Below are 25,903 nucleotides of genomic sequence, written 5' to 3' on the forward strand. Positions count from 1 at the left end.
ATTGAAATTTTCTTCATGTTCTACTTTTTCCTCCTTTTATACTGGCTTTCCAGTATAGAAGTGGATATTCTTTTATAGGAATTTGCTTTGAGAAGGTCTTGCTTTAATTTTGTTTGTCCGTTCTCTTTAAGGTTCATAGTTACTGTTAGGTCCCAGTCCATGTGCTCATGGTGTGAAAGATCTCCCAAATAAGCAGGAATTGAGGCAGAAGCAAAGTTTTATTCACTTTCCAAGAGAAGAAAGGGACTGGATAATAATAGAAGTATAAGCCGAGTGAATGTACTGGTAATTTTTTGGGAGAGGGAGGCAGGTATAGCTTAGCTGTTCTAGGAACAGTTTTTCAGTGTTTTGCCAAGGTGGTTGTTTCTTAACTTGTACAATCTTTTCTATGAGATCATATGGTTGGAATATGTTGTCAACAACATGTAAGAGGACATATTGTTCAGAAAAAAGTTTGTGCAAACCAAAGTAAAACAACCTTACTGCCAGAGAAATTTGGGTACAGTACAAAATTGGGTAGGTTACACTAATTTGAGTTGGGACCTTACAGTTACCACCACAATCACTCAGGATACTCTGTAGTTAATTACAATGGAAATTTAAAAAATGCTTAGCCAAGACATTGATCTACCATTTGATCCAGCAATACCACTCTTGGGGATATACCCAAAAGACTGTTACTCCAGAGGCACCTGCACATCCATATTTATTGCAGCACTATTCACAATAGCCAAGTTATGGAAACAGCCAAGATGCCCCAGCACTGACGAATGGATTAAGAAAATGTGGTATCTATACACAATGGAATTTTATGCAGCCATGAAGAAGAACAAAATGTTATCATTCACTGGTAAATGGATGGAATTGGAGAACATCATTCTGAGTGAGGTTAGCCTGGCCCAAAAAACCAAAAATCGTATGTTCTCCCTCATATGTGGACATTAGATCAAGGGCAAACACAACAAGGGGATTGGACTATGAGCACATGATAAAAGCAAGAGCACACAAGGGAGGGGTGAGGATAGGTAAGACACCTAAAAAACTAGCTAGCATTTGTTGCCCTTAACGCAGAGAAACTAAAGCAGATACCTTAAAGCAACTGAGGCCAATAGGAAAAGGGGACCAGGAACTAGAGAAAAGGTTAGATCAAAAAGAATTAACCTAGAAGGTAACACCCACGCACAGGAAATCAATGTGAGTCAATGCCCTGTATAGCTATCCTTATCTCAACCAGCAAAACCCCTTGTTCCTTCCTATTATTGCTTATACTCTCTCTACAACAAAATTAGAGATAAGGGCAAAATAGTTTCTGCTGGGTATTGAGCGGGGGGGGGGGGAGGGAGGGGGCGGAGTGGGTGGTAAGGGAGGGGGCAGGGGCAGGGGGGAGAAATGAACCAAGCCTTGTATGCACATATGAATAATAAAAGAAAAATGAAAAAAAATGCTTAGCAATTAATCAGTATCAAAAAGTGTTAGAGAATATTCCCATAATTTATTATACAATAAATATTTTATTTTATAATATAGAAAAGGCCATATAGGAACCATGGTATATAATCATTTATCTGTGACAAAGAAATTTTTTCAAAAATTTGAAGCCACAACTCTCTTAGAAATATGAAATGAATATGTTTCAAAGATTTTCTTTAATTCATTAATTAATGAGGTACCAGGAAGGTATTAAAATTAGGCTAAAGGAATGTCTCAAGAACAATTATATATAGGTAGCAGGACTGCTGAGAGAATTTCCTAATATATGTAGAATTGCTAAGTGTTTTGTGTGAAGTAACAAGAGTCTCTTCTTTACCAAACTTTAGTGAAGTTTCCCTAATACCACTTCTCAAGTAGTGTCAACTCTGTTGGGCCTTCAACATCCATTGTTAATAAGAGTTATAAGTCAGTCCTGGAAGAACCCTCTGCCCTTTATTTTGACAATTCCAGACTTCCTTCACCCATGATCCTGTTAGGTCAGTTTAGCTAGAATCCCCCTGCGCTTCTGATATTTCCTCTTAATAATTTTCCATTTATTAACCTTCACCCTGCTCTTTGGTAATTGTTGATGCTCAGAAACTATGTCAGTCAGTTTTTGACTACTGAAATAAAACCCTTGAGATAATCCACTCATAAAGGTGAGAGGCTTATTTTGGGTCACATTTTTGGAGATTTCAGTCCAAAGTGAGTTGGCCCGATTGCTTTTGGGCCTGTGGTAATAAAGCAAATCGTGTTTGAAGCATGTGGTAGCACAAAGATGCTCACCTAATGACACAGGACATGAAAAAAAATGAGAGGAAGAGATTGAGTTGTCAAAATCTCCTTTAACAGAAGTCCCCAGTGACATAAAACCTCCCATTAAGCACCAAAATGGGGATCAAGCTTAGACATTTGAGTCTTTCTGGACAATTCAGATCCAAACTAAAGTGGAAAGCAATATACCAAAGTATGGGGCATTGGTAATGCTAAGTACTTTGTCTAAAGGAGTAATTTGAGAATCAAAGTCTCCCTGATTTCTTGCCTACCTTCTCTGCCTTGTCTTTCTCTCCTTAAGTATATGAAGGAAATTTCTCTGAATTCTTTTTTCTGACTAAAAGTAGTTCATAGAATGTCATGCCAATTGTCACGAACTCTTTTTCTGGACTCCCAATAGCCAGAAATGATTAAGTCATGTTACAGGAAACAGTAAAGATCGGCACATACCATTCAAAGAAAGTTTGACACAACCTTTCACTTAGTCTTCTGAGGGCTAGTAACTGAGAGGCTTTCCCTCCAAGACCATCTTTGTTCACCATGCAATTCCACCCTCATCCTCTTGTGGTGTTACTCAGTGGTACTGTGTCACCACTCCCCCCGAGAAGTGCCAAGTTGTATTCCTTTCTGCAGCTTAAGAAACTATGCAAACTTCAACCATCTAGCTTGTCTTTGAGTCTCATATTTTGTGAGACTCCAGTGTATTTGCACATAATAAATGTGTGTGCCTTTAATCCTGTCTACTCTCAGTTTATTCCAGTGACTGAAATTAATGAAAATGGAAATAAAGGGAAAATTTAAGCTAACTTCCATTGTGAATTCCCATTTGTCTATGTTCTCTGTATTGAAATGTCTTTTCCCTATTTTGTTAGCTCTTGAATAAAATCCATTTTTTTTACACTAACTACTGTCTGGTTCTGTTTTGACAGAAGTAAAAAATCAATCATATTTCCATGAGACAAAAATCATATGCAGTGTTATCAGTTTTGTATAACTTGCAGAATTATAAAATTTGTCAAAGCAAATTTTGTCAAAGCAGCTAGCCCTCCAAAATCTGCTAGATTATGCCCGTCTTTCCATTGATAAGACATCATAGTTAGTAATCATTCTCTGTTTCAAAATCTTTCCTGTTTCTTTCCTCACATCAAATACTGGAACATCTGCCATGGTGAAAGCTTGCTAGTCACCTCCTCTTCTGGTTACCATGTTGTATCTGTTTTCTTCAAAGGCTACATTTGGTCTTTCACTGTATTGGCTACTCTTTTTTTTTTTTATTATTGTTTTATTATTCTTATGTGCATACAAGGCTTGGGTCATTTCTCCCCCCTGCCCCCACCCCCTCCCTTATCACCCACTGTGCCCCCTCCCCCTCCCCCCCACCCCATCAATACCCAGCAGAAACTATTTTGCCCTTATCTCTAATTTTGTTGAAGAGAAAGTATAAGCAATAATAGGAAGGAACAAGGGTTTTTGCTGGTTGAGATAAGGATACAGAGAGTTGACTCACATTAATTTTCTGTGCGTGTCTGTTACCTTCTAGGTTAATTCTTTGTGATCTAACCTTTTCTCTAGTTCCTGGTCCCATTTTCCTAAGATCCATCTGAATAACTCTATCACCCTACACTGATACAAGGTTGAAGAAAGGAATTATTCGATTTGTGTTAAAGCAGTAGCACATTTTGTTAAAATTTAACATGTTTTTCTCCCAGAATTCTCTTAAGGTTCTTAAGTTTTAGAGATATTGTTTCTTAAACAAAAACAATTACAAAAAATCTCAATTATTCATGGAAAATAATTACTATCTGTAATAGGCAAAATAATGACCACTAAAGATGCATATGCCTTAACCATTAGTACTGTAAATATGTTACCTACAGGGGAATTAAGGACACAGGTAGAATTAAAGTTGCTCATTAGTTGACTTTAAAATGTAAAATTATCCTGGATTATTCAGATAGATTAACTGTAATCACAAGATTCTTAAAAGATGAAGAGAGACAGAAGAGGTGAATCAAAGTGACATGCTATTAGGAAGAGTAGTCAGAAAGATAAATGTTGCTGACTTTGAAAATGATTGAAGGGACTACAAGCCAAGGAATGTGTATGGGTTCTAGAAGCTGTAAAATAAGGACTTCTCCCCTCAAATCTGCAGAACAGAGTGTAACGTTGCTGACAACTTGATTTTTTTTTTTCAGTGAGATCCATGTAAGACTGTTAAAGGGCTCAGAAAATGATATTCCAAAAGACAGTGCTTTAGCATACTGAATACTTTGAAATAAAGGATATTATACATCCTTATAATCAAATTCTCTCTTTGAATTTCTTTTGCCTTCCTGTCTTGTGACTCTCTCCACTGGAAGGAGTCATATGTATCAGAATTTCTTTTCCTGATGGTGGGTCATAGAAAATATAATCCCTTTCCCTCAAAGTAAGCCTTAAACACAGAAAAGTCCTCTATCTTTTCCCTTCACAACAGTCCTCATACCAGAAGTGTTCTGCCCTATATAAAGAGGAAGGAATACTACATAGGCTGAGAGAATCTGAACAGAGACCTTGATAAGGATCTCCCCTCTGTCTAGTACATAAAGTCATGTGTTTTTGAGCAACCACATTTCCACATAGCTGTCCATTCCTCAATGAACAAAAGCTTAAAAACAGTTTTTCCTGGGTCCTTCAGTATCATTTCAAGTCTTTTGTGTCACATAAAATTTTGATTAAATAAATTTGTTATAGTCTTCTCTTGTTAATTTATCTTTTGTTATTAGAGTATCTGGTGTGACATTTATGATGACTAAAAAATGGTCTCACACTTTTCTGTCCCACAACTTCAAAACAGAAGTGTAAGATTACAAATGTATCTTGCTTAAGCTGTTAATTTTGTGGTAATTTGGAATATCAGTGGGAGGAAACTAGTATGTTTTCCAATAGGAAGATAATCACACAATATTAACTGGAGATGAAACATCCCTAGAATATTGGATCTAGTGATCTGTGTTATCCAACTTGTCAAAAAACACATAATATGAAGGAAAACCTGTTAGTACTCTTTTTAGAAGATATGTTAAAATTTTTGAAAGGGTAAAATTATGTCTCTCAGGCAAATATAAAGTTAGTATAAGTCAAATGTGCTGTTTAAATAATTCATTACTATAGAACAAGGAAAATGTTAGGACTCCTAGAAGAACACTTAATGATTTTAAGATAGTTAGAGACAAATCAACAAATAAATGCAAGGATAATATTGTTGAGTTACATCCAATTCATTAGCATTCAATGATCCATACATCTTTGGGAACATTTCTTATACAAAATTAGAATTATTATACCACTATCAGACAAAGTCAAACAAGTTAACAAGATACTTCATTAAATTGGGAACAGTCAGCAATGAAATGAACTCTGTATATATCACCTCTACTTGTCACAGTTCTTGGGGTTTTTTCTATTTGGGTGAAAGAACATGCCACCCATTCATCTTCTATATTTCCAAGTTTCAGATGATTATCCTGACATATACAATAAAACATTTTGCCAAATGAAACATGGAATATCAGATGGCTATATTAAAATAAAGAAATAATTGATTTTATACTAGTAAATAGAAAAAAATCACTTAAATAGTTCTATAGCAAAACTGAAGGAAAATATATATCTAAATATACAAAAATTTGAAAAGTATTTGTATTTTTACAAAGACTATTTCATGATTAATTTGTGTGTTTTGAAATATAATGAAATGAGGCTATTTGGATAACGGTTTATTTATAATAAAAAGAGAATCTAGCATACAGACTGGAGTCTGCTATCCTATTTTAACCCATAGAAATATTGATGAAATATTTAGAGTAGCTCTAAAATATACATAATAAAGCTTGACAACAGAGAACTGGAAACAGCAATTCCCCAGGAACAAACAAGAGTTCTGTAGCACTGAGATAAATTGAAAATCAACTTTCATATGGGGATCAAGAAAAAATGCCAACCTGTCAGGGTCTAGGATTTGTATATCACTATGGGGATGATAGTCAATAACAAAGAAGTGTTACATGGGAATGATCTTTTTAAATGAATATAAAGCGCACTTCCTCTCTCACTCAGGTTACTAACCCAGAGTTATTTCAAAATGTAGATATATATACTATGCCATGGATGGAAACCAAGTCAGTAACTTCAGATTACCATTCTGAGTCAGAAATGTGTGTCTTATATATGTACAAGAAATTGGTAAATATAAACTGGAAAACCTAATTAACTAGTATAAAATCTAGGTTGAAGCTGATGATGCAGAGCCTAGTGAGATGCAACTATAGGAATATAGAAATATAGAAATACCTCCCTAATCAAGTACAATATTGAGATAATGACCAATGAGAATCCATGAGAGAAAAATACAAAAATTGTGAGACAGTGATAGTCAATGAGTAAATACCACAATTAAATTGTATGCTAGATAGATAAATTCCTGAGGTATGAGGCAATACATCACTCTTTAGAGGACTGTAAAATAAATTTAACACATTCAAACAAAGTAGGGAGATTACCATAAATATTTGAACAAAGGCATAAAGGTATCATATGGAAATCTAGGAAATGAAAAAAAAATTATCAGGAAGTAAGAGAGTCATCATAAAGGGGGGGACCACAAGGATGTTAAATAGCAAATGTGATGTAAGAAAATATATAACTGGTGAATAAAAAGGTGAATTAGAAAATCCCTGAAAAGGTAGCATAAGGGGATTAAGATATGGCAAAGAAAGTCTATACATACACACATACACAAAAACATGGGCGATAGATTGAAAAATCCCAACAGAATTCTAGTAGGAGATGAAGAAAGGAAACCTAGAGAGAATGAGAAAGAGGCAACATTTGAAGAGATGTTGGTGATAATGCTTTAGAGACAAGGAAAGATGATTCTCCCCCACACTGACACAGGAAAAATCATTTCTTGATGAGTGGGATTTTTTTTTTTTTTTTTTTTTGGTGATACTGGGGTTTGATCTCAGGGTCTCATGCTTGCTAGGCAGGCTCTACCCTTTAGCCAGTCTACCAGCAATGAGTAGGATTTTTAAAAGTAAAATCTAAACTTAGAAACACAGCAGTGGAAATATAGACTTTTAATAGCATAGGAAAATAAGACACTGTCAACATAGATATAAGAATTCTGATAGATTTTTAATCATTAAGGACAGATAGCAGAAGAAGAGTTATGAAAAGAAAGGAGATAAGAAATAGAAGCACTTTAATTCTGTCAGTGAATTTAGCTATAAAATGAACAAAAATAATGGACAAAATTATTGTGAGGGTTGGTGTTGTGAGGGGGAAAAGCTGAGTTTCCTATTTTGTTTAGAAAGAAAAGAAAGGGACTGATTAACTTTGATTTTTTATGTATATGATCATTCATGAGTTATAATATACATAGTTACTTAAAGAATACCTTTTTAAATGTTAATTGCAACAAGTAAAATAGTTGTAACATAAAATCTGTTCTACTTTTTTGAATAAAATATATTTCATTACTGCAGAGACAGCAAGAAAGTGGAAAAGGTAGACAACATGTGAAATCAGAAACAAACAAAATACCCCAAATAATTACAGACAAATAAATACTCATTATAAGCATACATAGGTTATACTTTGTATCATAGATTGGAGAAGAACCAACAAATAAAAATATATTCATTTTTATTAAATAAAGTAACATCATATGCTTGGGAATAATCAAATAAGATAAAATTGAATTTCAAGCGACGTCACTAAAAGGGACCAAAAGGAACATATTATACTAGGAAGATACAACAATGTGAAAATAGCTGCCATAATATAATATGTACCTGAATACACAGCATCAAACCTACAAGCAAAACAGTAAAAAAAATAGGTGAAGAACAACAAATTCATACTCATATTGGGAGAATTTAACTAAAAACTAGTGATGCAATAAGGCATAAAATGAGTAAGAAGAGAAGACCTGAAAATATGATTTACTATTTTAATTTAATATAATCTAATTCTAAGAATTCACATTTTGCTTATATGTATAAGAACATTTACCAAGGAATGATCACTTGTCACAATAAGTTAACAAGAGTTACTTTATACAAACCTCATTTTCTACCTTCAGTATCATACACTTAGTCATAGCCAATGAAAACACACTTTCAAGGAAGGGGAAAGATGGTAAAGGAGTAGAAGCTTTCTCCATCAGACCTTGTGAATAAGAATTTGGATTAAAAAAAAGAGACTACAGGCAAAGTGCTAAAGAAAGAAAGAGCACAGAAAAACACAAAACAGTGACAGGATATCTGAACAATATAGCAAATCAAAAAGACAACAGAGTAAATCAAGAAATAGTTGGTGGTGAAAGCCCTAGCTCTCCCTGTGGGGAGAGGAAGCTGAAGCACCCACCTCAAGGTAAGCCAGGCAGCTGTCACAACTGACTGGCAGACCTCACTCTGGGACAATAACCATACCACCCACAAACCCTAATCCCAGTGTGGGGATATGATAATACAGTAACTTCCCCTGCATAACAGACCAGCAGCAAATAAGACAAGCACACATTCTCTACACCTCATGTTAATGGTGCTGGTGCAGTCTATGATCAGATAATCTCCAAATTCTCTGTATCCCACTGGGATGAATCCTTGGCAGGACACATGAGTATAAATGAAGTTTATTTAAAGTTAGGGAAGGGAAATACAAAGGGAAGCACTGTGAGGCCCAGGTGGAAGCTGGAAGCGGAGAGAGTGTGTTTCTGCTATTCAGATGTTTTAAAACGTACACTAACCTATGGGAAGGGGAGAACAAGGAGATTCCCATCCAATATTTAATAATTGGGGTGGGGCATGGGCAGTCCCAGCCAGGTGAGGGTGGTTCCTGAGCCAAAGCATGGTTAATCTAAGATACAATATTTTTTTCTGTAAGTCCTGAACTTTTCTTACTTTAGCCTGCCTCACTCACAGAGCTGTGGTAAGGTACAATATTACCTTACCACAGAGAGGCCCCCTTGATCCAGTCTGAGGTGCATGGAGCCATGGGAGATCTGGAAAACAAAGAGAAGACATTGCCCAGGGAGTCTTAAGATGTGACCACAGAAAGGCTTTGATTTATGGGAAGTTGGGAAGTTAAAGGGAGCTGGGGAGTTAAAGGGAGCCTAAATGCCTGTGGACAATTTCCAACACAAAGCACCTAGCCTTTATTCCTTGTGGGTAGGCAAGTTTTGAGACTGAGTAATTTAGGGGATTTGAATAATCACAACCCAGAAAGTTCTGGGACTCCAGCCACATGACCCAGTGGAAATTTGCCACCAGAGGCAAATTTAGCAAGTGACAGGGTTGGATTGGGCAATCTGAGGGTTCATGGCAGGAAAATAGCAAAGTCCCCAGAAGCCAGTAGGCCTGCTCAATCCCATCACAGCAGCTCCATTGAATAAGGTCAATTTACAAAACAAAACATTGAGGCCCCACTGGCTGAGAACTCAAGTTGAAGCAGCTGCTTGCTGCACACAATAACAAACAATTAGCTTTGAAACTGAGCAACTCTGGGGATTTAAAAGGTTGCTACCTAGGGAATTACAGGTCTCACAACCACAGTGTCTGCCTGGGTGACTGACACCAGAGGCAAACATAGGGCATAGTTTTGACTGGTATGATAAGCAGCAAATGACCCAGAGGTCAGTGGCCTTACCCTTTCAAACTATTCATGGAATGAATGGCACTACCTGCTGATATCCACACATTTTAACAGGAAATCTCACCCCTTCCCATCTATAGAGACCATGCAGAATCAAAACAATTCAGAGGACAAAGTTCTTAAAAAAAAAATTGGTCTAATAGTTTATAAATTTTCCCTCAGCATTGCTTTTGCTGTATCTCATAGGTTCTTACAGAATGTGTTCTCATTTTTATTAGATTCCAAGAAGTTTTGATTTCTCTCTTATTTCTTTAATGACCCATTGATAATGCAGCAATATATTGTTCAGTCTGCAGATACTTGAATATTTTCTGCTGTTTCTTTTGCATGTGGTTAGACAGGATGCAGGGAATTATTTCAAATTTTTTTTATTTGTTAAGGCTTGCTTTGTGTCCTAAAATACAATCTATTTTGAAGAAAGTTCCATGAGCTGCTGAGAAAAATGGATATTGTGCTGCTGCTAAATGACATCTTCTGTTGATAGCTGTTAGGTTCATTTTATCTGTGGTATCATTTAATCTTGAAGTTTCTTTGTTGATTTTTTTTCTTTTGTCTGGATGACCTATCTGTTGGTGACAGTAGAATATTGAAGTCTCCCACTGTCATTGTGATAGGCTCTATCTTTGCTTTGAAGTAAAGTACTGCTTGCTTAATTAAGTTGAGTGGGTCAACATTGGGCACATATAAGTTAACAGTTATTATTTCTTCTTAATGTTATTTTGTTCCCTTTATTGGATGAAGTGATTTTCTTTGTCACTTCCAACTAATTTAGGTTCCAACTAATTTACTTTTTGGATTTAACAAGTGATCTCTAATAATTGACCTAATGCTGCATCTCAAACTACTAGGAAAACAAGAACAAGCTAAACCCAAGACCAGGAAAAACCCAAATTATTAAAATTCAAGATGAAAAAGAGGGTATCACAACAGACACCAGTGAAATCCAAAGATCATTAGTGACTTCTTCAAAAACCTATACTCAAATAAATTGGAAAACCTTGAAGAAATGTGTAAATTTGTAGATCCATATGACCAATGAAAAATGAACCATTAGTAAATAGAGTACATAAATAGATCTTTAACAAATAATGAAACTGAAGTAGCACTAAAGTATCTGCTCCAAAATGAAAAGCCCAGTATATGATGGATTTACCACTGAGTTCTACCAGCACTTAAAAGAACTAATACCAACTTTCCTCAAACTTTTCCATGAAATAGAAATAGAATGAACACTATCACATCCAATATATGAAGTATTACATTAATTCCAAAATTGGACATAACAAGAAAGAAAATTATAAGCCAATCTCTTTAATGAACATAGATGTAAAAGTTCTCAATAAAATACTGGCAAACCAAATTCAATAATGTATCAAAAAGATCATATACCATGATAAAGTTGTTTTCATTCCAGGGATATAGGGATGGTTCCACATATGCAAATCAATCAAAAAAATGAAGGGCAGGAGGGAAAAATAATTTTTTTCCAGGAGTGGGTACCAGTGGGAGGGGGTTAGACACAAATAAAGGGAGATTGAGAGTCTATATGGTGGATATATTTGGTATCCATGTATGAAAATAGAAGAATGAAACCTTTTGAAATAACAAGACATGGTGGAGAGTAGAATAGGGAGAACAAAGGAGGGGACAGATCCAACTAAGATATGTCTTAAACATATACATAAAAATCACAATGTATCCCCCTGTACAACTATTATATGTTAATAAAGTCATTTAAAAAACAGAGGAGGACAAATGGAACAGAATAGAAGATTTAGTCATAAATCCACACAGCTACCATCACCTGATTCTCAATTAATGCTCCCAAAACATGTGACAGAGAAAAGATACAGTCTTTAACAAATGTTGCTAAGAAAACTGAATATCTGCGTGTAGAAAACTGAAAGTAGATATCTTTCACCCTGCACAAATGTCAATTCAAAGTAGATTAAAGACTTAATATAAGGCCTTAAGGTTTGAAACTAATGCAGGAAAGATCAGAGAATATGCTGTAACCTATAGACATAGGCAATAATTTCCTAAATATAACTCCAGTGGCTTAGCAATTAAGAGAAAGGATCAACAAAAGGGACTACAAGAAACTGAAAAAAGCATCTTTATAGCAAAGTAAACAGTCACCAGTCCGAAAAGAAATTCTGCATATTAGGAGAAAATCTTTGCCAGTTGTAAATCTGACAAGTGCTTAATACTCAGAATATACACGGAACTCAAAAAACTAAACTCCCCCCAAATCAATGACCCATTGAAGAAATGGACAAATGAACTGAACAGAAATCTTTTCAAATAAACAAGAACAAATGACCAAAAACACACAGAGAAATATTGACCACATCCCTGACCACAAAAGAAACACAAAACAATGCAAATTTTGGCAAAGATGTGGGGAAAAATCTTGGGAATGTAAATTGGTACAAGCACTATGGAAAGCATTATGGATGGTCTTCAATAAACTAAAAATAGGGGGAAGATATAACAAAAGGGTGCAGAAGGATGAATATAGTGAAATATTATGTACATATATATATAAATGGAAAAATGACACCTGTTGAAACTATTCCAGGAATGGGAGGGAGGAGGGATAAAGGAGAATGACAGAGACAGTAAATTCAACTATGGTATATTTTAAGAACTTTTGTAAGTTTCACAATGTACCCTTAGTAAAATAATAAATGATATATATTTATACATATATATAATATATAATAAAATCTGCAACAAACCTCAAAAAAAAAAAAACAACTAAAAATAGACCTAGAATTATGATTCAGCAATACCATTCCTTTGCATATATCCTAAGGAATGTAAGTCAGGATATGTTAAAGACACTTGCACAACCATGTTTATTACAACATTATTCACAATAGCCAAGCAACCATTGAAACAGCCCAGATGTCCTACAACTAGTGACAAGATTAAGAATATATATATAGTCATATATGCACATAAATATATGTATATATACATATACATATGTGTGTATATATATACATACATATATATATGGACTACTCTTCAGCCATAGGGAAGAAAGAAATTTTTTCATTTACAGGTAAATGGATGCAATTGGATAACATCATTTTAAATTAAGTAAGCCAGATTCAGAGAGAAAAGGTTATATATTTTCTCTCATATGTGGAAGATAGATCCAAATACAAATATAAGCAATGTCATATATACATGTATACATATATACAGAACATGTTTCCAAAAGTGGGACTGTTAAGAGGAGACTAAGGGAGGAGGAAAAAAAGAAAAGAATGATAGAGTGAATAATATTGAAATACATCACATCTGTGTAGGAATAAGGTACAACAAAATACACTGAAAGCTATTGAACAATACAGAATAGGGGTAAAGGGTAAGGAAGTATAATAGAAGGGGTTAGGCTGATTAAAGTACAATATAATTACATGTAAAATAACAAGGCAAACCCCCAGAAAATAATGAAAAGAAACTTAAATCATGAAGGACAAGAATATAGAATAAGTCATGTTAAGGGAGGGTCCTAGTGGTGGTGGTGGTGTGGGTGGGGTAAATGAAAAGGGTAAAGGAGGGTGAATATGATTGATGTATTTTCTACAGATGTATGAATATGGAACACTAAAAATTGTCAAAATCATTTTAAAAAGGGGAATGCTGGAAAAGGGAGAATAATAGAGAGGATGAACCAAACCAGAGTAAATATACATATATTTGGAAATGTTACAATAAACCCCTTGTATAACTATCATATACTAATAAAGATATCTTTCAAAAAAGAAAGAATTAGCCTGGAAAGTGTCAATCACAATGTCCCAGCAGCCCTCCCCTGAGGTCCTTTCTACATCCTAAACTAGAAGTATAACTTAGCTCTCCTGAAGCTCTTCCCATAACAACAGGGCAAGAAGGACTATCTTGGAAAAACATGGTGATACCAAAGACACTTCTCTTTCAGAAGAAATACTTGGGTTTTTGTTTGTTTGTTTTTGTCAATTGTTTTATTTCTTTAGCCATTTTGTTTTTTGTTTGGCTATTTCTATCTTTTTTCTTTCTTTGTTTCTTTTCCTTCTTTTTTTTAAAATTTGGTTTCTAGTTGTTGGAAATATTTTTTTCCTTTTCTCTTTCTCTGTTTTTCCTCTCAATCCCCCAAATCATTCTCTATTTCCCTGTTATAGACATATAGAGCTCTCTCATACTATTGTCTGCTACACATAACTCCCCTCCACTCAACATGCCCAACACCCACAAGACTCAATTTCCAATCCTTATACCTTTCAACCATGTGAAGCATTCAGATCATCCCCTAAAAATCAGAAATTTGCTCCCATATGACCATGGTGGGGAGACAGATTAGGGTTCTAATTGTTCCTTACTCATTCAAATACTTGATTTATTGCTGAATTGTCAATCTTGTTACTGCAGTACATTCTCCACTGATGGGAAGTAACAAAAGGCAATGTTCTACCTCCAAATTCCCACCACAACAACTCAACATCTGAATCCAAAGACAATGAATTGGCTGAAATATCTGACAGAGAATTCAGAACTTTAATGTTAAAAATGATCAGTGACCTCAAAGATGAATCAAATAAACAATTAAATGAAGTTAGAGAATCAATCCAAAACCTAGATAAGAAAGTTAGCAACATGGAGTAGAAATTCAGAAAGGAAATGGAAATTAGGAAAAATAACCAAGTAGAAATGTTAGAAATGAAAACCTCAATAAATCAAACAGAAACCACAGTGGATTAACAGGAGACAAGATACAAAAGAAAAAAGCATATTAGAGATGAAGGATAAGATTGAAGAGTTAGTGCACACAAAGAATCACATAGAAAAAAAAACCCAAGTACAACATATAAGAACTCTGGAAAATAATCAAAAGACCAAATCAAGAATTCACAGGGTGAAAGAGTGAGTTGGAATACAAACTAAAGTTACAGGAAACCTGTTAAATGAAATTATAGCAGAAAATTTCCCAAATCTATGTAATAATACACATTCATGTACAAGAAGAATTTCAATCTCCAAATAGACATGACCAGAAAAAAACAAACTCATGTCATATAAAAATTAAAATGCCAAAATGAAGGCACAGAGAATCAAGAGGAAAACACCAGCTTACATATGAAGTTAAGCATATAAGAGTCACCTCAGACTTCTCAGCACAAACCCCAAAGCCAAAAAAAGCATGGAGAAATATCGTTCAAGCTCTAAGAGAGAATAACTTTCACACAAGAATACTGTATTCAGAAAAGTTGTCCTTCAATCTTGATGGAAAAATAAGGTCCTTTCTACACAAGAATAAGCAAAAATTTTGTACATTTCCAGCAAGCCTGTATTTTGTATACTCAAGGAAATAATTCATATGGAAGAGGACAAAAATCAATCATAAGCATGAGAAATAAGAATAGAATAAAATCCAAAATAGAAATTAACAAACCCATGAGAGCTTGGAAGTACTTAGTAAGCATGATCAACTCAGTAAACCAGCAAAATCCAAAGTTGAATAAAACCAAAAGTAAAGAAAAATATAAACAAGATTCAATCTGGAAAAAACAAAGTAACATGAAAAAGTGAAAAACTCTCGACCATATCCTAATTGTAAATGGACTTAGCTCTTCAATCAAAAGACATATTATCTGATTAGATCAAAAAACAAGATCCAACAATCTGTGATCTATAAGAAACATCTCACAACCAATGACACACACAAACTGAAAGGGAAAGATTGGAAAAAGATTCATTAGGTAGGTAGAAACCAAAAGCAAAGCAGAAGTAACTATTCTCATATCAGACAAAGCAGATCTTAATAAAAAATTAGTCAGAAGAGTTATAGAAGGTCACTACACACTAATAAAGAGAACAATCTAGCAAGAAGATATAACAAATCTTATATATATATATATATATATATATATATATATATATATATAAATCAATGTTCATAAAACACTAATGAGCCTAAAGGAATGGAGAGATATTGAGATATTCTACAATAATAGGATATAACAACTCTTCATTCTCACAAATAGAATATTCAGGCAAAAATTAACAAAATATCCTAGAACTAAACAATACCATGGATGAAATGGACTTCAGATATATATATTGTAGCCCATCCTAGGCAGCAAATCACACAATTTTTTTAGCAGTCTTTGGAACTTTATCAAAATACTCAAAAATAAATCACATCCTAAGAAATAAAGTAAATCTCAACAAATACCAAAAAAAAAAAAAAAAAAAGACATAATCTCCTGTATCCTAACAGACCATGACGGAATAAAATCAGAAATCAATAGGAAGGAAAAACCACAAAAAACATTCTAATTCATTGAGATTGAGCAACACACTTTTGAATGATCAATGGCTTATTGAAGAAATTAAGAAATTACTAGATTTAAATGAAAATGAGCATACAACATATCAGTACCTGTGGGATACAGCAAAGTCTTGCGGGAAGTCTATAGCTATGAATACCCACATCAGACAATCAGAGAGCTCTCAAGTAGATAATCTGATGATATACCTCAAACTCTTAGAAAGACAAGAACAAGACAATCCAAAGAATAATAGATGGAAAAAAATTATAAAAGTCAGGGCAGAAATCAATGAATTGTAGACCAAAACAACAATGTAATAAATCAATGAAACAAAAGTTGATTCTTTGAAAAAATAAACAAAATCAACAAACCTTTAGCCAAATTAACTAAACAAAGATCTGAATTAATAAAATCAGAAGTGAAAAAGGGGACATTACAGCAGACACCAGTAAAATCCAGAAGATGATATAGGAACATATTGAAAATCTATACTCTAGCAAATTTGAAAATGAAGAAGCAATAGATGAATTTCTAGACACATATGACCCACCAAAATCGAACAAAGAACATTTTAACAATTTTAACAGATCTATAACAAGAAATGAGATTGAGACAGTTATAAAGAACCCCCCACCCCCAACAAAGAAATTTCCAGGTCTTGATGGATGGGTTCAGTGCTGAATTCTACCAGACCTTTAAAGAAAAACACCAATGATATTAAAGTGTTCCATAAAATACTAAAGAAAGAAATATTTCCAAACTCATTCTGCAAAGAGAGCATTATCTTAACACTAAAAATGAGGTAAATACACATAAAAAAAGAGAGTTATATGCCAATATTCCTGATGAACCCAGGTACAACAATCCTCAATTAAATAATTGTTGACAGAATCCATCAACAGATTAAAAAGATCATACACCATGATAAAGTAGACTTCATTCCAGGGATGCAAGCATGGTAAAACATTCACAAATCAATAAATGTAAAACAAAACATTAGCAGAATCATGGACAAATTATATCATCATCTCAATAAATGCAGAAAGTCTTCAACAAAATTCAACATGGTTTTATGATGAAAGCTCTGAAGAAAGTAGGAATAGCAGCAACTTTCTTAAACATTAGAAAAAACATATATGAGAAGTCTATAGCCAACATTCTATTAATGGTGAAAACTGGAAGGCATTTCCTCTAAAATCAGGAAAAAGGCAAGGGTGTCCATTCTTCCCACTCTTATTCTGTATAGTAGTGGAATTCCTAGCCAGAGAAATATGACATAAGAAAGATATAAAAGGGATTAAGATAGTGAAGGAAGAAATCAAATTATCTGTATTTGCACATGATATGATCTTAAACCCCAAATACCTTAAAAACACCATCAAAAAATTCTTAGATTTCATAAACCCACTTAGCAAAGTAGCAGAACACAAAATTAAAACACAAAAATCAGCAGCATTTCTATAAACAAACAAGTAGCAGTTTGAAAAAAAAAAAAACCAGAAAAACAATACCATATTCAAAAGCCTCAAAAGACCTGAAATTCAGATGAAAGCACAAAAGACATTGAATAATTAAAGCAATCCTGAGCAAAAAGAGCAACACTGGTTGTATCACCATATCTGACTTCAAACTGTGCTACAGAGCCATAGTAATAAACATAGAATAGTTCTGGCACAAAAACAGACATTAAGACCAATAGAATAGATTAGAAGACCCAAACACGAACCCACACAGCCACAGTAATTTGATATTCATCAAAGGAGCCCAAAGTATGCATTGAAGAAAAGATGGCCTCTTCAACAAATGGTGCTGGGAAAACTGGATATCCACCTGAAGAAGACTGAAATTAGGTCCCAGTCTCTCACCTTGGATTACTATCAATTCAAAGGATTTCAATGTAACATCTGAAACTGTGAAATTATTCCAGTAAAAAATAGGGAATACACTGGATCACATAGACATAGGTAATATCTTTATGAATAAAATTCCAGTAGCTTAGCAAATAAGAGAAAGGACTGACAAGACTGCATCAAACTTCTACACATGAAAGGACCAGACTGAAGAGACAGCTTACAGAAGGGGAAAAAAATCTTTGCCAGCTACATATCTGACAAGGGATCAGTACCCAGAATGTAGAGGGAGCTGAAAACACTAACCCCTTGAAGAATCAACTCACTGAATAAATGTGTAAATGAACTGAATGGACAATTCTCAAAAGAAGAAGTACAAATGGTCAATATACATATGAAGAAATGCTCAAACATCCTTGGCCATAAAGGAAATGCAAATCAGAACACTGAGATTCTACTTCACTCCAGTCAAAAGGCTATCATCAGTAACACAAGCAACAGTAGATATAGTAAGGATGTGAGGATAAAGGAATACTGTTGGTGGGAATATAAATTGGTGTAACTCCTGTGGAAAGCAGCATGGAGGTTCCTCAAAAAATTAAAATAGAACTACCATAGCATGCAGTAAAACATCTACAAGGGCTATATCTAAAGGAAATGTGTGCCAGGATACAACAGAGCCACCTGCACACCCATGTTTGTTGCAGCACTATTCACAATAGCCAAGCTTTGGAAACAGTTTAGATGGCCTACAAGTGATGAATGGATTAAGAAAATGTGGTATATATAAACAATGAAGTATTATTCTGCCATAAGGAAGAAAGGTATTATGCTCTTTGCAGATAAATGGATGAATCTGGAGAAAATCATGTTAAGCAAAGTAAGCCAGGCTCAAAAGGTCAAAGTTTGCATGTTTTCCCTCATATGTGGGAGTCAGATTTATAAGAAAAATGTAGGCATAAATACATACATGATCTTAAATATCTATACATGCGCACACATACACACACATATATAACTGTGTATATATGTATATATACACATATACAAACATATATACATATATATGCAATATATATACAGAAAGAGAGAGAACATGACCTATATTAGTGGGTCTGTCTGACAGAACTGTGGGGAAGCAGGTGAGAGAAAGAGAATGCTAGAGAGTGAAAGAAACATTGTATCTGTGTATGAAGACAACATAACAAAATATATTGTAACAAAATATAACATAATATACTACAAGCTGTTGAATAATAGGGGAGCAGGGTGATAAAGAAAGAGTAAGTTATAGGGGGTTAATCTGATTAAAATATTATATATACATGTCTGAAATACCAATGCTGAATCCCTTGAATTATCAATATACACTTTAAATAATTTGAAGAACAGGTAGGTAAAACGGGTCCTACCCTGTGCTGGTGCCAGAGAGAGGGGGGAGGGAATAAGTAAATGGTGAAGGAGGGCAAATATGGTGAATGTCTTTTGTATTCCTGTATGAAAATAGAATAATGAAACCTGTTGAAATTGTTTTAAGAATTGGGAAGTGAGGATGAGGGAGAATGATGGAGGAGGTGAATCTAATTAAGGTATATTGTAAGCACATATGCAAATGTCACAATGTATCCCCCCATACATCCTTTATATGCTCATAAAATAAATAAAAATTAAAAATTAAAAAATGAATTCATAACCTTCAAAAGTTCGTTATATATTTGGAAAACAGATAAGTATCTATATTAAGAGAAAATGATGAGCTCAAGAGAAAAATCATGAAAATTGTAAAGCATTTAAAATTAAATTATTACAATATCAAAAATTATGGAATAAAACCAAGCCAATACTGAGAAAAATTATTAGCTTAAATATATGGCAAGTGGACCTAGTAGATGTCTACAGAACATTTCATCCAACTTCTACACAACATACATTCTTCTCAGCAGCCCATGGAACCTTCTCCAAAATAGATCATATCCTAGGGCACAAAGCAAGCCTCAGCAAATATAAGAAAATAGAAATAATACCATGCATACTATCTGACCACAATGCAGTAAAAGTAGAACTCAACAACAAAAGTAAAGACAAAAAACATGCAAACAGCTGGAAACTAAATAACTCATTACTTAATGAAGAATGGATCATCGATGCAATAAAAGAGGAAATTAAAAAGTTCCTGGAAGTCAATGAAAATGAAAACACAACCTACCGGAACCTATGGGACACAGCTAAGGCAGTCTTGAGAGGAAAGTTTATAGCCATGAGTGCATATATTAAAAAGATTGAAAGATCCCAAATCAATGACCTAATGATACATCTCAAACTCCTAGAAAAACAAGAACAAGCAAATCCCAAAACAAATAGAAGGAGAGAAATAATAAAAATAAGAGCTGAAATCAACGAAATAGAAACCAAAAAAACCATACAAAGAATTAATGAAACAAAAAGTTGGTTCTTTGAAAAAATAAACAAGATCGATAGACCCCTGGCAAACCTGACTAAAATGAGGAGAGAAAAAACCCAAATTAGTAGAATCAGGAATGCAAAAGGGGAGATAACAACAAACACCATGGAAGTCCAGGAAATCATCAGAGACTACTTTGAGAACCTATATTCAAATAAATTTGAAAATCTAAAAGAAATGGACAGATTTCTAGATACATATGATCATCCAAAACTGAACCAAGAGGAAATTAATCACCTGAATAGACCTATAACACAAAATGAAATTGAAGCAGCAATCAAGAGTCTCCCCAAAAAGAAAAGTCCAGGACATGATGGATTCTCTGCTGAATTCTATCAGACCTTTAAAGAAGAACTGATACCAACCCTCCTTAAACTGTTCCATGAAATAGAAAGGGAAGGAAAACTGCCAAACACATTTTATGAAGACAGTATTACACTTATCCCCAAACCAGGCAAAGACACCTCCAAAAAGGAGAACTATAGGCCAATCTGCTTAATGAACATTGATGCAAAAATCCTCAACAAAATAATGGCAAATCGAATTCAGCAACACATCAAAAAGATTATTCACCACGACCAGGTAGGCTTCATCCCAGGGATGCAGGGGTGGTTCAACATACGAAAATCAATAAACGTAATAAGCCACATTAACAGAAGCAAAGACAAAAGCCAGTTGATCATCTCAATAGATGCAGAAAAAGCCTTTGATAAGATCCAACATCATTTCATGATAAAAGCTCTAAGAAAACTAGGAATAGAAGGAAAGTTCCTCAACATTATAAAAGCTATATATGACAAACCTACAGCCAGCATTATACTTAACGGAGAAAAATTAAAACCATTCCCTCTAAAATCAGGAACCAGACAAGGATGCCCACTATCTCCACTCCTATTCAACATAGTACTGGAATTCCTAGCCAGAGCAATTAGGCAAGAAGAAGGAATAAAAGGAATACAAATAGGTAAAGAAACTGTCAAAATATCCCTATTTGCAGACGACATGATCCTATACCTTAAAGACCCAAAAAACTCTACTCAGAAGCTTCTAGACATCATCAATAGCTATAGCAAAGTAGCAGGATATAAAATCAACATAGAAAAATCATTAGCATTTCTATACACTAACAATGAGCAAACGGAAAAAGAATGTATGAAAACAATTCCATTTACAATAGCCTCAAAAAAAATCAAATACTTAGGTGTAAACCTAACAAAAGATGTGAAAGACCTCTACAAGGAAAACTATACACTTCTGAAGAAAGAGATTGAGGAAGACTATAGAAAGTGGAGAGATCTCCCATGCTCATGGATTGGTAGAATCAACATAGTAAAAATGTCGATACTCCCCAAAGTAATCTACATGTTTAATGCAATTCCCATCAAAATTCCCATGACATTCATTAAAGAGATTGAAAAATCTACTGTTAAATTTATATGGAAACACAAGAGGCCACGAATAGCCAAGGTAATACTCAGTCAAAAGAACAATGCTGGAGGTATCACAATACCTGACTTCAAACTATATTACAAAGCAATAACAATAAAAACAGCATGGTACTGGCACAAAAACAGACATGAAGACCAGTGGAACAGAATAGAGGACCCAGATATGAAGCCAGACAACTATAACCAACTTGTCTTTGACAAAGGACCTAAAAATATACGATGGAGAAATAGCAGCCTCTTCCACAAAAACTGCTGGGAAAACTGGTTAGCAGTCTGCAAAAAACTGAAACTAGATCCATGTATATCACCCTCTACCAAGATTAACTCAAAATGGATCAAGTATCTAAATATCAGACCACAAACTCTAACGTTGATACAGGAAAGAGTAGGAAATACTCTGGAGTTAGTAGGTATAGGCAAGAACTTTCTCAATGGAACCCCAGCAGCAAAGCAACTAAGAGATAGCATAGATAAATGGGACCTCATAAAACTAAAAAGCTTCTGTTCATCAAAAGAAATGGTCTCTAAACTGAAGAGAACACCCACAGAGTGGGAGAAAATATTTGCCAATTATACATCAGACAAAGGACTGATAACCAGAATATACAGGGAACTTAAAAAACTAAATTCTCCCAAAACTAATGAACCAATAAAGAAATGGGCATGTGAACTAAACAGAACTTTCTCAAAAGAAGAAATTCAAATGGCCAGAAAACACATGAAAAAATGCTCACCATCTCTAGCAATAAAGGAAATGCAAATTAAAACCACACTAAGATTCCACCTCACCCCTGTTAGAATAGCCATCATCAGCAACACCACCAACAACAGGTGTTGGCGAGGATGCGGGGAAAAAGGAACCCTCTTACACTGTTGGTGGGAATGTAGACTAGTACAACCACTCTGGAAAAAAATTTGGAGGCTACTTAAAAAGCTGGACATTGATCTACCATTTGATCCAGCAATACCACTCTTGGGGATATACCCAAAAGACTGTTACTCCAGAGGCAATTGCACATCCATGTTTATTGCAGCACTATTCACAATAGCCAAGTTATGGAAACAGCCAAGATGCCCCAGCACTGACAAATGGATTAAGAAAATGTGGTATCTATACACAATGGAATTTTATGCAGCCATGAAGAAGAACGAAATGTTATCATTCGCTGGTAAATGGATGGAATTGGAGAACATCATTCTGAGTGAGGTTAGCCTGTCTCAAAAGACCAAAAATCATATGTTCTCCCTCATATGTGGACATTAGATCAAGGGCAAACACAACAAGGGGATTGGACTATGAGCACATGATAAAAGCGAGAGCACACAAGGGAGGGGTGAGGATAGGTAAGACACCTAAAAAACTAGCTAGCATTTGTTGCCCTTAATGCAGAGAAACTAAAGCAGATACCTTAAAGCAACTGAGGCCAATAGGAAAAGGGGACCAGGAACTAGAGAAAAGGTTAGATCAAAAAGAATTAACCTAGAAGGTAACACCCACGCACAGGAAATCAATGTGAGTCAATGCCCTGTATAGCTATCCTTATCTCAACCAGCAAAACCCCTTGTTCCTTCCTATTATTGCTTATACTCTCTCTACAGCAAAATTAGAGATAAGAGCAAAATAGTTTCTGCTGGGTATTGAGGGGTGGAGCGGGAGGGGGTGGAGTGGATGGTGGGGGAGGGGGTGGGGGCAGGGGGGAGAAATGAGCCAAGCTTTGTATGCACATATGAATAATAAAAGAAAAATGAAAAAAAAAAATAAATAAATAAAAATAAATATATAAATAAAATATATATGAATTTACACATTTAGGGAAGTAAATAAAAATTTAGAAATCTAGATATTTCTGACAGTAGGACAATGTAGATCTGCTCAGTTTTATCACATCATTCATAAGATAAATCTAATGTCCATCTAAAAAGTACTATTTTTGCTGTGTGTGGTGGACCATACCTGTAATTCCAGCAGTTGGCAAGTAGAGCAAAGAAAATCACAGTTTTGAGGCCAGTCTGAGCTACCTAGTGAGACAATCCTACATAGATTGGTTGCGTACTCAACATTAAATATTCTGACTATTGTTCTTGTCTGATTTCAAGTAGGCAAGTCACTTGACTTCTCCAATTCAGTTTCCTCATCTTTAAAATGGAGGCACTGATGAAAATAACATCTGTTTATAGGAATTAAATGAAGACAAGTAAATAAAAGCACATATGCTATAAAGGAACTTTAAACATAATTCTAAGTATTGAGTAAGTGTTTCTGATAAGTGTTTTAACTTTTGTGTGCTGGAGGGAAGTTCATTAGGTCAAATGTGGACTCAGCAGTCATCTTCAACATGCTTTATTTTTTTTTCTTTTATTATTCATATGTGCATACAAGGCTTGGGTCATTTCTCCCCCCTGCCCCCACCCCCTCCCTTACCACCCACTCCACCCCCTCCCTCTCCCCCCCCAATACCCAGCAGAAACTACTTTGCTCTTATTTCTAATTTTGTTGTAGAGAGAGTATAAGCAATAATAGAAAGGAACAAGGGTTTTTGCTGTTCAACATGCTTTAGTTCCCTTAAAGCAAGGGCCTAGGATAAAAGATCCAACAGCCCTGGATTTGTCCACAGCTGCCACCCAAGTAACAATCTTCATATGTGCCTCATGTGGAAAAGACTGCTATTCATATATATTCACATATGTTCACATATGTGCTTTCACATATATTCAGTTTAATTGATCATCAACCATGCCAGCATTTTCTAAAATAAAATAATACTAAAAAAAAAAAAAAAAAAAAAAGAAAAGATAAATGATTGAAAATAAATGAACTGATACTCTATCAAGTTTATGAGGGTGCTTATATCAAGCTCTGTAAAAATCAGAATCTTCTGCTATTAAAGTAATTGATGGATCATTTGATAAGTTAACATCTGGGCAACAACAGTCTAGACTGGAAATCTGATAACTCTAAAAACATCATGAACACTGAACACTATCCACTTTAATGGCAGATGCAAAGAAGGCCCAAGTTAAATCAATCAAAGAGATGCTATTCCCATCATTAAGAGTTCAGAGAATCAGATAGAAGGTAATGTCTGTAAGTGTACCTAATTATATGATTGCTTTGTTTTTCAGAACTTTTTGCAATACTAAAATCTCAGAGAGGTCTATAGGGAGGTAAATCCACTTTTTCCTTGCTATAACTTTCACATACAGTGTAACACTTGATGTCCCAAACCATTACACATACAAAAAAACCCATGTCACTTGCCTACAATTTCTTTGTATAGCCAGAGACTAGATATTATTTATAAAATTAACAAATTTTTATTATTTTCCATTGGATATTTAAGTTACTTATTTTTCATTATTGTTTTCTTTTGAGACAAGGTCTTGCCATGGAACTCAAGCTGACCCTATACTCACTATTCTGCTTCAGCCTCCCAAGTTGCTGGGATCATAGGCATATGCCATCACACCTAGCTTCCACTGTCTATATTTGGAGAGTTTGCTACTTTTTTAAACTTTAAATTCCAGAATTTTATTTGTACAAATGTAACAAAAATAGAAATAACAAATTGCTTGTTTTCTTTGACCAGCTAATTCTATTTGTATTAAAGATCAATCTACTTAATCAGATGTTGATCTGATTAAGAAAGTAAACAATCATGGGCAACAATCAAGTTTTCCACTCTATAATATGTACTAGGTTTATTGGGCCACACAATGCACAATTCAATTAGATTAATTCCACAAATAGTTTTTTCATTTTCATATATTAATTTTACAAAGGGTTTCATTGTGATCTTTCATTACATGCAAATAATGTACTTTGATCAAATTCATCTCTATTACTCTTTCTTATTTCCCCTCCCCCTATTTTAAACAATTTTT

This window comes from Castor canadensis, chromosome 4 (genome assembly GCF_047511655.1).
Source record: "Castor canadensis chromosome 4, mCasCan1.hap1v2, whole genome shotgun sequence".
Taxonomy (NCBI): Eukaryota; Metazoa; Chordata; class Mammalia; order Rodentia; family Castoridae; genus Castor; species Castor canadensis.